We start from the raw sequence: 16,488 nt of genomic DNA on the forward strand, positions 1-16,488 counted from the left end.
TATTTTAATTATTTTTAATTGCCATTACTAATAAGAACCGCCGTACGCTTTGTTACGCAATCTTTTGTAACCACATCATCAAGTTCTATCCATGCCAGTACCGATAAGTAACGATATGGATGAAATTCTTATTTATCTTTTGCAGCTTTTTTAAAATGGAAACAAATCAGAAATTTAAGCTCTTCGAATTTTCTATCGTGATTAATCAAAAGTTAATGGTTCGACAACGAAGATTTGAACAGTCAGATTTAAATAGTAAAGTTGTTGGGTTGGGTTTTGGCAAGGTTTAAAATGTCCTCGTTATGACTTTTTTGACTTCTAAGGGCTTTGTTTTTACAACATCCTCACTATAAAAAACGGACAATATATCGATAATGTAGAATGGATATTATGTCCATATGCACTGGAATGAACGGGCTTCTAAATATTGATATATTGACCATATGTATAAAAAATGGATATAATGATGATTTTTTCAGGAGATCCAAGAATCCATATAATGTAGAGACCTGGTGACCATGTCAGGGCGGAGCGCATCGCTTCTGCGTCTATCCGCTGCACTGCAGGGCGCTCCGCGGTTTACGGACTACTGCATCCTTGTTCCCCACCCTCTACCCTGTTTTCAGACAAGGAAATATAACACTAAGATTTATTTATTTACGCCATCATCGGTATCTACAAACTTGAGAAGCCGTCACTTACACTAGACAGCAGAGGCTGTAGCCAGGATACCCAGCTCAACCTTCCACAACATTTCATATTATAATTTATGGCTGGCCTAGTTATTTAAGCTTTCTTTTATAGAGAAAGAAAAAATGATTATAAGGGTGGTTTGAAGGGACAACGCTGGGTCTCCTGGCCAAATTTATGGCTAGACAGACTGAAAGCCTTTGGAGATGGCCAGCCAGTTAGGCGTGTACAAGAGTTATCTCACCTTCTTTTTTGCCTCCAGCGGTGAGTTAAGGGGCCATTAATTCATACTGTATATTTTACCGTGGTCACTCACAAACAGAGTTGTTTGCCATGGTATAGACAACCGCACCAAACTAAATTGCTTAAAAAGGATAACTATCATAACACAGGAACTCACAGTAGAGTACTAAACACAAAGTAAAAGGCTAAGAGTATAAAATATCAATTGTTTAATAACAATCTATGAAGTTTTCTATAATGGAGGATCATTTGAGACTTAATTAATCAGCATCAGATAGTTTGTTGGGAAAGGTTGCTGAATATTGTTTCATTATTTAAAAAAATGAACGCCGAGCGAATGTAGATTGAAGGTGGTTGTATATCTAGGTAGCTTGTGAGTGAAGTGCAGAAAAATTATATTTCGAGCTAAAAATGATTCCTTCCTGACCAATATAGTGAATTTCAAAAGGAATAATTGAAACAAGAACGTGTTGAAATTTCAATAAACACATTGAAAATGTGTATGTACTTTTCATGAAACAATCGCATAATGGTGCCATGGCGAAAATTTATCTCACGAAATTTATTTTCACTTTTCGAAATTCTTCTTCAATTCAATTCAATCTTGCAAAGTTTCTATGATTAAAGTAGGTAAGATATATTCTATCATCTGAATATATCTTCTCTCTGAAAAAGATCTAGCAAAATGGGAAAGTTGCTCCGTGAAAAATTTAAAAATAACAACAGCTAGCGAAAAGGACAACGACACCTTATTTCATGGGCAGAAGCAATGCATATAAGGACAAACAAGAAACAAAGAAGGCAGATAATAAAAGGAGAATTGAATTACATAGTATGTAAATCTGTGGAGACTCTGATAAAAATTATAAATGTTGAAAATTATTTGTATGGTAGTAAAACTTGAGAGCCAATACTGTTTATGTATAAAATAGAAGTAGAGGGTTTAAATTTTACAACGAATGCTTGATGCTGAAATATTTTACTCAATGTGTTTTTATTTCTAAATATATACAGTATTAGGATATGGTTATTAGAATTAGGGAACATACTATATTTTTATCTCAAAATATACAGATTTTTTTGGCTTGATATTCAAAAACATTTTGTCTGTTGTTTTGAATTTTGGATAGTGAAACAAACTCCAATACATTTTTGTTGATGCATGTTGTGTCATCATACTTTATTTTTTACTTTTTCATATTTGAAGGAACACATTCAATTAGCATTGGATTTATTGGCTACAATGCCGCCATCACAAAACAGTTCTCAACTATGGGTAGACTTCATGAAGTGTCATCCCAATGGATGGAAAATACCGGAATTGATGGTAAGTAGAATTGTTGTTACATTTCTTGACACTTCGTATATCACGATTTTACATTTATTGTGAAAACATTCGGATAGAGGTACTGTAGGGCTCAAAAAATAGTGGCAACAACGAAAATATTGTTACACAAAAATATCTCCCAATATATACTACATCGTATTTTTTAAAGGATTGTCGATGAAATTTAAAAGAGTGGTTCTGATTGAATTAGAGCTGTTGAAAAGATGTGAAGAAGAAGTCGGCATACTCAAAAAAGAAATGTCTAGCTACTTGCTTCCTTTTTGCTGCTTGAAGAAACTCTTTACGTTAAGATTTCAATCAAGAACTACGATATTTTCGATTCTCACTTTTACCACACGCTTGTCCTATTCGTACGGAGATTAGAAGACAATGTGAAAGTGCGCGAAAAAACTATAAAAACCCAATTAAAATTAATGTGACGTGACGGGTCTCCATCTCCGAGACGGATCTTCATCGTTTATGTTCAAAACAGTTTTCTTCTTCTCCTCCTCACTCACTCCACGCAGCATGTTCTATTGTTTGTAATCAATTTATATTATCAACTTGTGTCAAGTCATTAAAATATGTTTCTGAACTATAAAGGGAATAAAGAAATTGAGTTTGTTCCAAAGTCTTTTAGCCCGCATTCATTTCATTCTACTTCAATCAAAACTATTAGCTGTATACTATTTCAACTATTTGTAGAGTATATTTTTTTAACAAGTACTTATTTGCTTCTTATAATAATACAAGATGTATAGTATACATAAAACTAGCTCACCTCATACGTGGCACTGTATTATATATATTCATTTGTGGAATTAAAATGGAAATCAATCACAATGGGCTATCAAACAGAAAGTGAATGTTTCAAAATATCATTCCGGGCATGCTATGTAATATATTAAAAAGGATGGCCACAAGCTTGATCATATTTTTTTTGAAGTAATCACATAAAAAACTTTCTATATTAACAAAAAGCAATATATAAAGAAGTAGTAATCTTCTTGTGAAACATTCTGTGATGCCACAGATGCTAATGGTTTTGACTTTCGTAGTGCATGAGCATATTTTTTGAAAAAAATAATTATTTGAGGAAACTACAAAGAAAAATTGAGTTACTGTCAGTACATTTATATACATTATGAGAACCATCATAAAACCATTCAATAAACCTGAAAGTATAATTCATAACTTCAGTCTATGAAATACACAAACACATTTCATCAAGAAACTACAACTACAAACTACAATCGTTCAATATATATTAACAATTGTTTCACAAAAAAAACGGATTCTTCTATATTCGAAAGCATAACAGATTAATCCTTAACGAAGACGACGTGATACACGTTTGCCTAAAGTTCATTCCAGTATATGTTAACAAGTTTTAATGTTGTGAAACAAAAAAAGGTTTCGTTCAACCAAGAGATAATCGCTATGTACAAAAGTATTCAGGCCTCAATTCATCGAAACAAGACAAGTAGAGTTCGTATATGTGATAATACATTAGACACAATTCATTTCCGGCCAAAATTAAGCGAAACGAGAGAAATCTGCAGGGCTTAACTGATAATGCCATAGACAAGTGCCGACTTCGGTGTTATGAAAGGCCCAATTCACCAAAACAACGGAACCTGCTATGTATGGATTGCTTCTAGAAACAGGACCATTTTCCTAAATTTTTTTTCAACGACCTAGCTCACCGAAACAATCAAATCTATTATGTACGGATTCCTTTTAAAAACAGGATCCTTTTTCTGAATGTTTACCAATGGCTCAATTTACCGAAATAACCGAATCTGTGATGTATGAATTGCTTCTAGAAACAGAAGCTTTTTCGTGAATGCTTAACAATGGGCCAATCCACCGAAACAACTGAATATGTGATGTATGGATTGCTTCTAGAAACAGGAGCTCTTTCCTGAATGATTATCAAAGGTCTAATTTGCGGAAATAACTGTATCTCTTACTTATCAGAGGCTCGATTTACCAACATAACCGAATGTGTTATGTATGGATTGCTTTTAAAATCGGGAATTCTCACCTGAATATTTTGTGAAGGCAATTTTGCAAATGTTAGCCAACTTTATGTGTATGGATTGCTCCTGACTTGCCAATTCTTTCCTAACTTTTTTGTTAAAGCCTTACAGATGTAAATTTCTTCCGCCCTTAAAGGAAATAAAAATCTGATATTAAAGTACCACATCAAATGCGGTTGATTAACAATTAATATTAAAAATCAAATAGAAGAATAATTTTAACAAAAGAGCTTTGGCTCTTTTGGGATAAGGCAGTTTAGAAGGGGATTAAACACAAGACGACGATAAACATTTGCGTAGATATTTACGCTCCATCTTATAATACAACCACTATGTATATAACACCAAATGTCAATAAGAAAACAAATTAATCAAGTTCAGAGAGCACAGAAAACGAATACAAAAAGTTGTATCCACAAGGTTCCAGCCCTGCTCAGTTTTATGGTACCGCCAAGGTTCACAAGATACCACCTAATTCTACAGTAGCTGACGATTTACCATCACGACCCATCATATCGAATATCGGATCTGCTACTTACAACACATCAAACTACCTTGCGAAATCTTTAACACCGCTGACAAAGTCAACATATACTACTGAAAGCTCTTTAGATTTTATATTATCATTGAAAGGAGAAAAGATACCTCATAATTACAAACTAGTACCTTTTGACGTCACTAGTTTATTCACCAACGTTCCGTTGGAACAAAAGATAGACATAATATTGCAAAAGATATATGCTGAAAAAGTTATAGAAACAAAAATTAAGCGAGAGGAAATGAAACATCTATTAATCTCATGTACAAAACATGTACATTTCAGTTTTAACAACCAACTTATATTCAGGTAGATGGTGTAGCAATGGGCTCGCCTCTAGGACCAGTCCTAGCATATCTTCATGGTTGAGTTAGAGAATGAAATAGTCCCAAAATTAGAAAATTCAGTAAAATTTTGGAAGAAATATGTAGATGACACTGTTAATGAAAACCAGATAAACAATGTGCTGATCACACTTAATAGTTACCATTCGAATATCCAGTGAACATATGAAGTTAAAAACGATAACTACATAGCCTTTCTTGATGTAAAAACACATCTATTTATCGAAAAGACACGAACACTGACATATAAATGCACTAGAATTCATCTGCATCACGCCCATGGAAAGTTGAAACGGTTAAATGGTTGGTGTTGAGAGTGTTTAATATATGCTCTTAATCACAAGATCTGAAATACGAACTAAATCACTTAAAAAATGTGTTTATAAAAAACTTATCCCGAAGCAGTTGTATCTAATGTAATTAATAACACACAGCGAAATTTCAACATTCAAAATGCCGACACTGTTTCTGAAGAAGACACCAATGAATCTCCAATAACACCTTTCATGGTTTTTATTCTGTCAAGTCTGGCTACGGAAAATAAATAAGGTTAATTTCGTTTAAGAAAAACGAATTAGAAAATAATGGTAACTGCTTAGTAAAGCGTCTAACACTTTTAAACAGTTTCTATCAGCCAATGTCAAGCCACGCATTGCTGATCAATGTAAAATGTTATGTTTGCTATTTTCTGTGAAATAGAACCAAGGATGAACACAACATGGTGTTGTGTACAAATATACTTGTCCGGTGGAATAGTGCGATGCTACATACATTGGTGAAACAGCCAGGAGGCTTAATGAAAGATAGACCACCAAAAACGCGATAAGAACTCTCACATCCTAAAACATTCAGTCATTGAGAATTACCAACTTGGTGAACAAAAGAACTTCAGTATTTTGATAGATAATGTTCACCACTTTAAAAAGAAAAAAATAGCTGAGGCCATGTATATTTGTGATAACAGTCCCACGCTTAATGTACAGGGATTATCTGTTCCATTAAAATTGTTTTAAGATAAATATTATTTATAGTCAAGGGGAGGAGTGAATTTGTGCACCGCGCGGTGGACGTTACCCTCACCAACGGTATATAGTTTATATACCTTTGGGTATGCCGTTATGTGTTATATGTTTCGTTAAGTATTGTTTTATACGTCCTCTGTGTATTGCGTAGTTGTTGAAAATTATATTTAAAAAACTTTTGAGATAATTGTAACAATTTACGTTGATAATTGTCTTGTAGTAACAAGACGAAATATCCGTTAAAATAAAATAAAAAATGTCATCATCAATCAAACTTCTCGTATTTATTTTTATTGTGAAGTTATATACCGAATTAATATATAAGACTAATTAAGCAAGAACATATTTGTTAATATCGATCTGCTTGTGCTAAGGCACTTGCCATTGTATAACTGGATGTCAGTTGAGCTTGCTGCAATTTTTGGTTATATAAATTGGCAAAACAGTAACAGCTAGTGGATTTCAATAATCAGTTTCTTCACTAAAAAACAATTAATCTTTAAGAATCTTGCTATTAGATCACAGAAATGTTACACAAAAAAACTTTGGAAATTAATTTGGAAACTATGAATTTTAGGAAAAGTAATAGCAAACAGAGAAATATATCACCTAGCAGTCATAATATGTATTGTAAAGAAACAAATAACAACAACATGATCAACACTAACATTTTATTCCAATACATAGAAAAAGAGTTTGGCAGTACTTTTAAGCTCTATCATGTGTACAGGTAGCGGCATAAAAAGACACCTTAGTCATTAAAGTTACTGCAAAAAAACTTTCATAACAAAAGAACCATCCATTATGTAAATTCTCTTACAATTCTGCCTCAAACCACTGATGGTGATTTATATTTAATGTGGTCTGTGCTCAATGGATTTCAGGATGGACCAGGTTTCCAGTGTTTAGCTCCCATTGCTACAAAAATCTTTATGAAATGACAAACTAACTAGACAATGGGGGGACATTGAACTTATAATCTCAAGTAGAGGAGATGATTCAAACGCTCTACCGACAGAGCTGCACTAAATCCATCATCTTTTTAAGAACTTATGGGAACACGACCTTATATTTGCTGCAATGATTTCCACAACATAGCTTAGTACACCTTTTTTGCTTGACATGACATTCATACTCTTTTTAGAAAGATTGCAGTTCCCGAGCATTAACAAATGTAAAAATAACATTTTGCATTGATTATAATGTTTTGTTAGAAACAGCATCCATACTTTTACTAACAGCGCGTGAAACCGCCACAGCATTGACGCAATTCTTATATTGATTTTCACCACACAGTGTTCTGTTAAAGGCACATAAGACGTATATTGGTTCCATGGTTACAGAACTCTCATGCACACATTCGCTAAAATTTTCAAGAGGGGAAAGCAAATACACAGTTTGTGCTTGCTATCAACGACACAGTATCCATAAATTCGGCAGATTTTTTTAAAAAAATTATATTTGTCGCACTTTTTTACATGTGTTGTAAACGACTCAGCATCCATACATTTCTTAGATTGTTTTTCACTGATCATTCACTCGTTCGTTGTAATGTAATTAGTTTCTCCACTAAAAAACAAAACACAAAACAATAAAGTATTGAAGCAATTCTCCGGAATTTGCAGACAATACATAGAGGTCTAATAGTACTCTAAAAGATGTGTTCACATATTTCTATTTGAGGAGTCTAAAGCAATAAAAAAGCAAGGACTTACATTTACATTGTATGGATCTTCGTTTAATATTATTCTTTTACCAAAAATACAATTTAGCAAAGCAAAAAAATGAATGCCAAGATTTAATCTAAATATAACGTAAATATTTCTTAATAACCCTAGAAGGACACTGGTCTCTGCTTCATGTACAATAAAAATATAAAGTAAAAGAACGTTTTAGTCCAAAGTAAAAGTCTGCATAACTTTTTAAACAGTTGTGTGAAAGTTTAACAAACATTTAAGAAATTTCCTCAAATAATTATTTTTAACGTTGCAAAAATAAGAAATATAAAAACATTTATATATATGCAAATAGTAATGAATGGAAACATTTAAGAAGTTTCCTCAAATAATTATTTTTTAATGCTGGAAATATATAAATAAAAAAACCCATCTATTCATGCATGCAGATAGTAATGAATGGAAACTCGTTGTTCTTAATTGAAAAAAAAAATTTATATAGAAAAATCCTAGTTGGTACACATTTTTGCTGTTTTTTAGGCTGAATCAAAAAGAAAAACATTTATGTGGAGTATTTGTTCCACTAGTGCTATTGGCTTTATACCATAGGTTATAACTGTGTGCCGTTTTCATGAATACAAATAGGTCCAGAATCAATTTTTAAAAGCCAATTGCTCTTTTCAAGTACAAGTTTCAGGAATTTCATAAAGTTTCTTCATTGACGGTATTTTTTGGGCTTGGTGACTTGTTGATTATATTTTCAGCCTGAACACATATGTATTGGTTTTGACGCACAATCAAACACTTGCAACACTGACACTGGTCCATTGTGGCCAAAAAGTAGCGATGTATGTCACTCACTAACTGCAATGCTTGTTGATTCTTTTTTCCTTATTGCTTTATAAAAATCCAAACAATGTTTTCAATTCTGTTGACATGGTCACAAAAAGACAAATAGAAATAACAGACTTCGTAGACTACACATTCATTGAGAAAATTGTATTACATCCAGAATATTAGAGAACTCCATTTCAATTAAATTTTAACAAAGTTTTGTGATATATAGTATGATTTTCATTAAGTATATGCGGGAATATTGGAATACCATGCTTGACTCTGTACAGTTAATCAGTTAAAGCTAAGATGTTAATGGATAACAATATAGAACCACTGAATTATGTTTCACATGAATTAAATTCCATGTGGACTATTTTTTTTTGTGGATGCCACATCGTCTGTAATTAGTTTGCAGATATTTTTTGAGCTGATTAATTAATGTGAATAACTGTTTTTTGTAGACAGACTTAGTTCAAATCAAGTGGACTTAATTTGACAATTTTTTTAAACAACAATACCATGAATTTTACCCATGCTAAACATAATTCACGGAATACAAACACTGTGATCAGTAGGAAACGCATGTTTGGCCAATGTAGCTTTGATACACAAAGAAATATTGACATAAATTCTGTATTTTTTCTTAAAAAAAACAAAAAAATGTTCCCTGATTTTTAAAATGTATGTTGGGTTTATAGTTAACGGACTAGTTTTTATGTGTCTTGAGCCATCGTGACAACGTTTTGCAAAATAGAAAATGTTTGGTGGCTAATCCTGCTGGAAAAGGTTTTAATATGGTGTAGTTATTTCGTGCTTTTTTCACCGCTACTTGTGAGATTTTAAAATATATGTTCAGGTAGGGGGTACAGTACATCTGAATAAAGCACTCCGCCATGATGTGTGACGGTTTAAGTGATCCAACTGGCATTCAATGTCTTATAAATAACTCAATTTTATTTGAATCGCACTTGCAGAAAACTTCTTTCTATAACAACTCATCAGAGTTTTAGTATAACGTATATCTGCACTAATCACTAGATGAATGGCAGGGTTTAACTGCATTTAACGCTCAAACTGTCGTTTAACATAGATATTGAGGTCAACATACCCATACTCATCGAAAAGGATTGGAATAAGTACTATTACAGGGAGCTGTTACAATTCAGGCATGAGCCATCTAACGAAGTGGACGGAAATGCAATAGCAATAATAAGAACTGATTCTTTACAAAACGGACAAGAAAAATTGATTGACTGGTTTGCGAAGAAGATTGAGACTGTAAAAGCAGACATTTCCTGTAAAGTTTTAAAGTGTTTAAAATAGATATTTTAAAATTAAATGCTTATCTCTACTTTTTTGGATTGTACGCTAATTGAAGAGAAAAAAAGCCTATAGTTGCCATTTCGTGCAAAAAAATTTGTCCGCTCGAGTGTCCGTTAATTAAGTGTCCGCTAATTGAAGAGAATACTGTATACATTTATTTTCAGCAGCGTTTTAAGCTCTACTCAATAAAGGCGACGGGGAAACACGGGGAAAATTTTTTTTTTGTGTATTCACTAAGTAGATTTTTCTGCGGACCTTATCGACTAGTGTAGGTGCTTACACGATTTCAACTGAGTTAACTATTTTTATTCGCTAAACGACAAAATTACAAGACGAAATTTAAGCAACAAATTACACATGTAAGATGACATAAAATATAATAAGAAATAAACACTTACTAGATATATAGTGGCGTAAGCCAAGCCAACTACATGTGAGAGAAAACAACTAAAACAGATGCTGAGATACAGGACAACTCCTGTGATGTATGAAAGAAAAATTTCACTCAACAGCAAATTTAATACAAAAATGTATGTTCGACTCTGTCATTACATGTTGAAGACTGAATGCGCAGAAAAAAGATGTGCAAGATGTGCAGAAAATTTAACTAAAAATAGTACCAAAATTACAATTATTCTCTTTACATAATTAACACGGGACAATACATCACAACACAAAACTAACAAAATGCATCTTGTTCTCCACCGCAGAGCGAACTCTACAGCAGAGCACATACGCGACACCACAAGGACAATACAAATGACGTATCAAAATAAATGTCAATACGGCCGGAAATTCATGTAGGCTGTTGTTTTGTGAGCTACTTTACGTATCCGCACCCTAAGCAACGTTCATTTACACATATGCGCATTAGAAAAGATAGAATTATCACATTTATGTTATCTTAAAATAACTCGAGTTATCTTACAATCAAGACATTTATGTGAATATACACGCATTCCGAAATCACATTAATAGAGTTATCTTAAGATAGCACTTGTTATCTTAAAATAACTTTATTAATGTGACTTTTGAATGCCGTAGGGCTGAGCCGAAACCAAACCATCGCGCTATCGCAATTAAAAAAGGTATTAAAATTAAAAACTTAAATTTAGAGTTAAAAACTCTAATTTAGTATTTTTAGAAAAAACAACTTTTCTTTTTTATTTCCAGATCTCCTTCCTGGTTATTTGTTGAAGTTGGATCTGTCAGGTTAACAATAACAAATTTTGAAGAGGTTTTTCTGTTTGTGTAAAATCTTTCTGACGCTATACGTTAATTATTTACTAAGGGTAATCAATTTCATTGTAGCGCGCTCTCAAAATGAGCCCTAAAAGAAAGCCAGCCCTTAGCAAAAAATGGCTATAAATATTTCATAAGTTATTAAATGTTTCAATCCAAATATTAAATTATTACGGTTCTTGACATTCCTTTACATTTCGGGGATCGTGTGCGCGGGGTTGATGATGGGCTATGTTACGGTAATCCCCTAAAAATAAGTTAATAAAAAGGGAGAAGAAAAACGCGAATGGTCTGAAAAAGATCCTGAATCTAAACATAGATCTTGATAAACGTAGGTCTCTTTTAATGTGTTTCTTTGTGAACTAAAAAATCTCACTATAGGAGTCTCAAAGGCTCTTTATAGGAGAACAGAGGTTTCTACTGTTACATGTATGTTAGCAATTTATTATGTATAAATATGCCTCAGGGTAAGATATCAAAGTTTCCAATAATCTGTTAGGTTTACTGAATTTTGTTTGATCTGACCTACATACTAACTATGAGTATAGCCTAACGCAACTATGACATCATAACCATTGAAACTTTAAATTGCTTCTAGTCAACATTAGAGTAAAAATAAATAATAAAAACATGTCTGTCATGTCACATCATACTTCATTTTAAGTGAAGAAAATAAAAAAAAAAGTTTGACCTTTGTTTCCCATTACCGCGAACGTTTGTCTGTTTTATAAAAATAATGTTTTGAGTAAAAAATTTTGGAATGAATTTCTCTACAAATTGTCATTTTGCTCGATATTCAGCAAATTATAAAGTGTAACCTTTCTGGAGTATGGCATTGAAAAATAGGTGCAACTTACACTCGTTTTTCCGTAGTATATTTCGTGCACATTAACCAATCACAGAAAAACTTAACCACATAAGAATATAAAAACCATTTCCGTTAAGGTGGATTTCCACTTAAAATCAAACAAATCGAAAAAAAACAATAAAAATACTGAAATTTGATTAAATATCTGCTAATTATTTTGTTTTTAAAATTTTTTTTTCCTGAAAGTTGACTGGCTTTAAACCTTTCTGCTTTCTTAGCATTGAAATAATCCACTCCGCCGCTATTCCTTTGCAGGCTTAATTTTGTTTTAAAAAGATTTAATCTTTGACGTCAGTTAACTAGAGAATTGATATTAAAACTGGCTGAACTGACTACTGAACCTACAATCTTGGGCGACGTTTTTGGTTATAAAATATTGTGTAGGTAGGACCAGCTCATACACGTTGTTAACATTTCTGAAAGTACTGAGAGAAAAAGATATTTTTATTTTCCCATTTTTTGCTAAAATTGACCCAGTCCCAAGTCATTTAACGTACAAAACGCCTCAGATTATTCTGGGGCCTGTTAACAATACAGTTGATAACTCCAGCATTCATTTTATCAAATCACTTTCTCGAGTCTCTTGAACTTTCGTTAATACTTCATGGAGAAAGACATAAACAGAAAAATAACTGATACAAATATAATCTGATTTCTAACATATATACATTGTGCTTTTAAACAATTTTGGCAGAGCTACATATCAGTCCAGAACCTTTAGGACTGTGAAATATTTCTGCCAAGTAATTGTAAAAAATGTTTAGTAAAATAAAAAAAATAATAAACCTCGGTAAATAAGCAAAATAGAAAGAAAATAAAACACTTCAACACTACAAAACAAAAGTAAGTTCAAATAAAAAAGATATCGTTCTAAATTTTAAACACTTTCTAGACAAAACAGTGATTTTATATATGTCCTTTTTGTTTTTCGACCAATAACAGCCTTGACAAATTGTGCACTTAATAAGGTTCAGCATAATTAACGTAATATATATCTACGATATCTCCAAAATTACATAAGATGTAAACTACATTTATTAAAACGCTTAAAAACGTATTTGTCCGAATCATGCTACTAGACACAAAAAGTTATTAAACAAAACAAAGAAGCACGACATTTTATAGTTTGTTACCACTTGCTATTTTAATATAACGCAGTAAAAAAAAGAGGTAATTCAGAACGTCTTTTATCTCATTTTCTTTTCCGCTTCCCTTCCACCCTCTCATTAGCGCTCAGGCTGTCAAATAGTATAACGCTTTCTAAACGAAGTATAATACAGCTAGTTATTTATATACTAGTTTATACTTCATGCATTTTTAGCACAAAGTGTAGATTATGAACGATTAGTTAGTGCAACACTCCAGTTCTATAAAACATCGCCTAAAAATTTTCTAAAGAGATTCTATTTCGTCGCAATTTTTTTTTATACGCCGGTTTTTACAACGGGAAATGTAATTGTTTTGTTATGAATTGGTGTATTGGTATTATTTTGTTTTAATCTGCAACATTTTTTAAAAAATTAGGGTGATAAGAATGCACGAAAAAAACTTCGATATTTCGACTTACAAGAACACCGTCAAGGAATATTAGAGCCAGTATTAAACACTGCAGGACCTCTGAAGCAAGTTATATATATCCTAACATGGGGAGCAATGATTAGTGCATATTATAGTATCAGGATACGAAATTGTAGGAATCCCGCAATCCCCCCTTGCCTCTGCATTCCACCACGCCACACGCATATCGATGTTAAAAATTCCCAATTAGAAATATTGTCGTCCCAAAGTTTACAAAATTAAAGATAATCTTTGAAGCTCAAAAATAAACAACTTAGCTTTGGTCTAATTTAGGTAACGCAGTAGTGTTCATCTTATTAGCGTATAGATATTTAAAAATATAAAAAATCAAACAAAAACAATAGGAATAATACTAATGATTTGTCAAACTACAGAGTACCACTGTTTATTTAACATGCTGTCGTCGAGTGTTTATTGTAGCCTCTTTGCAACGGTTGTTGGTTTTCGACTAGTGACTTACACGAAAGTCAAGCTAATGGCGGGGGAAAATGTATGATCACTGAGGACAAAAACAACAAACTTAAATCATCTTAAATATCACACTGGACATCCAAATACAAATGACAGAAAAGTCCCATATATAGCTTTATTACCCAGGTAAAGGGCGGCATGTCATTGGTTACAACTTACGTCATAGCGGGCAATAGCAACCGTGTTTAAAGTTTTAATAATCCATATAACAACGTATTACTATTATTGTATTACCGAATACTACAAGGTATTACAGTATATTACTGAATACTACAAGGTATTACAGTGTATTACCGAATACTACAAGGCATTACAGTATATTACTGAATACTACAAGGTATTACAGTGTACTACTGAATACTACAAAGTATTACAGTGTATTACCGAATACTACAAGGTATTACAGTATATTACTGAATACTACAAGGTATTACAGTATATTACCGAATACTACAAGGTATTACAGTGTGCAACTGAATACTACAAAGTATTACAGTGTATTACCGAATACTACAAGGTATTACAGTGTATTACTGAATACTACAAGGTATTACAGTGTACAACTGAATACTACAAATATTACAGTGTATTACCGAATACTACAAGGTATTACAGTGTATTACTGAATACTACAAAGTATTACAGTGTATTACCGAATACTACAAGGTATTACAGTATATTACTGAATACTACAAGGTATTACAGTGTATTACTGAATACTACAAAGTATTACAGTGTATTACCGAATACTACAAGGTATTACAGTATATTACTGAATACTACAAGGTATTACAGTGTATTACTGAATACTACAAGGTATTACAGTGTATTACCGAATACTACAAGACATTACAGTATATTACTGAATACTACAAGGTATTACAGTGTACTACTGAATACTACAAAGTATTACAGTGTATTACTGAATACTACAAGGTATTACAGTATATTACTGAATACTACAAGGTATTACAGTATATTACCGAATACTACAAGGTATTACAGTGTACAACTGAATACTACAAAGTATTACAGTGTATTACCGAATACTACAAGGTATTACAGTGTATTACTGAATACTACAAGGTATTACAGTGTACAACTGAATACTACAAATATTACAGTGTATTACAGAATACTACAAGGTATTACAGTGTATTACTGAATACTACAAAGTATTACAGTGTATTACCGAATACTACAAGGTATTACAGTATATTACCGAATACTACAAGGTATTACAGTGTATTACCGAATACTACAAGGTATTACAGTGTATTACTGAATACTACAAAGTATTACAGTGTATTACCGAATACTACAAGGCATTACAGTATATTACTGAATACTACAAGGTATTACAGTGTACTACTGAATACTACAAAGTATTACAGTGTATTACCGAATACTACAAGGTATTACAGTGTATTACTGAATACTACAAAGTATTACAGTGTATTACCGAATACTACAAGGTATTACAGTATATTACTGAATACTACAAGGTATTACAGTGTATTACCGAATACTACAAGGCATTACAGTATATTACTGAATACTACAAGGTATTACAGTGTACTACTGAATACTACAAAGTATTACAGTGTATTACCGAATACTACAAGGTATTACAGTATATTACTGAATACTACAAGGTATTACAGTATATTACCGAATACTACAAGGTATTACAGTGTACAACTGAATACTACAAAGTATTACAGTGTATTACCGAATACTACAAGGTATTACAGTGTATTACTGAATACTACAAGGTATTACAGTATATTACCGAATACTACAAGGTATTACAGTATATTACTGAATACTACAAGGTATTACAGTGTATTACTGAATACTACAAGGTATTACAGTGTATTACCGAATACTACAAGGCATTACAGTATATTACTGAATACTACAAGGTATTACAGTGTACTACTGAATACTACAAAGTATTACAGTGTATTACTGAATACTACAAGGTATTACAGTATATTACTGAATACTACAAGGTATTACAGTATATTACCGAATACTACAAAGTATTACAGTGTACAACTGAATACTACAAAGTATTACAGTGTATTACCGAATACTACAAGGTATTACAGTGTATTACCGAATACTACAAGGTATTACAGTGTACAACTGAATACTACAAAGTATTACAGTGTATTACCGAATACTACAAGGTATTACAGTGTATTACTGAATACTACAAGGTATTACAGTATATTACTGAATACTACAAGGTATTACAGTGTATTACTGAATACTACAAAGT

This window comes from Hydractinia symbiolongicarpus, chromosome 10 (assembly GCF_029227915.1).
Source record: "Hydractinia symbiolongicarpus strain clone_291-10 chromosome 10, HSymV2.1, whole genome shotgun sequence".
NCBI classification, from domain to species: domain Eukaryota; kingdom Metazoa; phylum Cnidaria; class Hydrozoa; order Anthoathecata; family Hydractiniidae; genus Hydractinia; species Hydractinia symbiolongicarpus.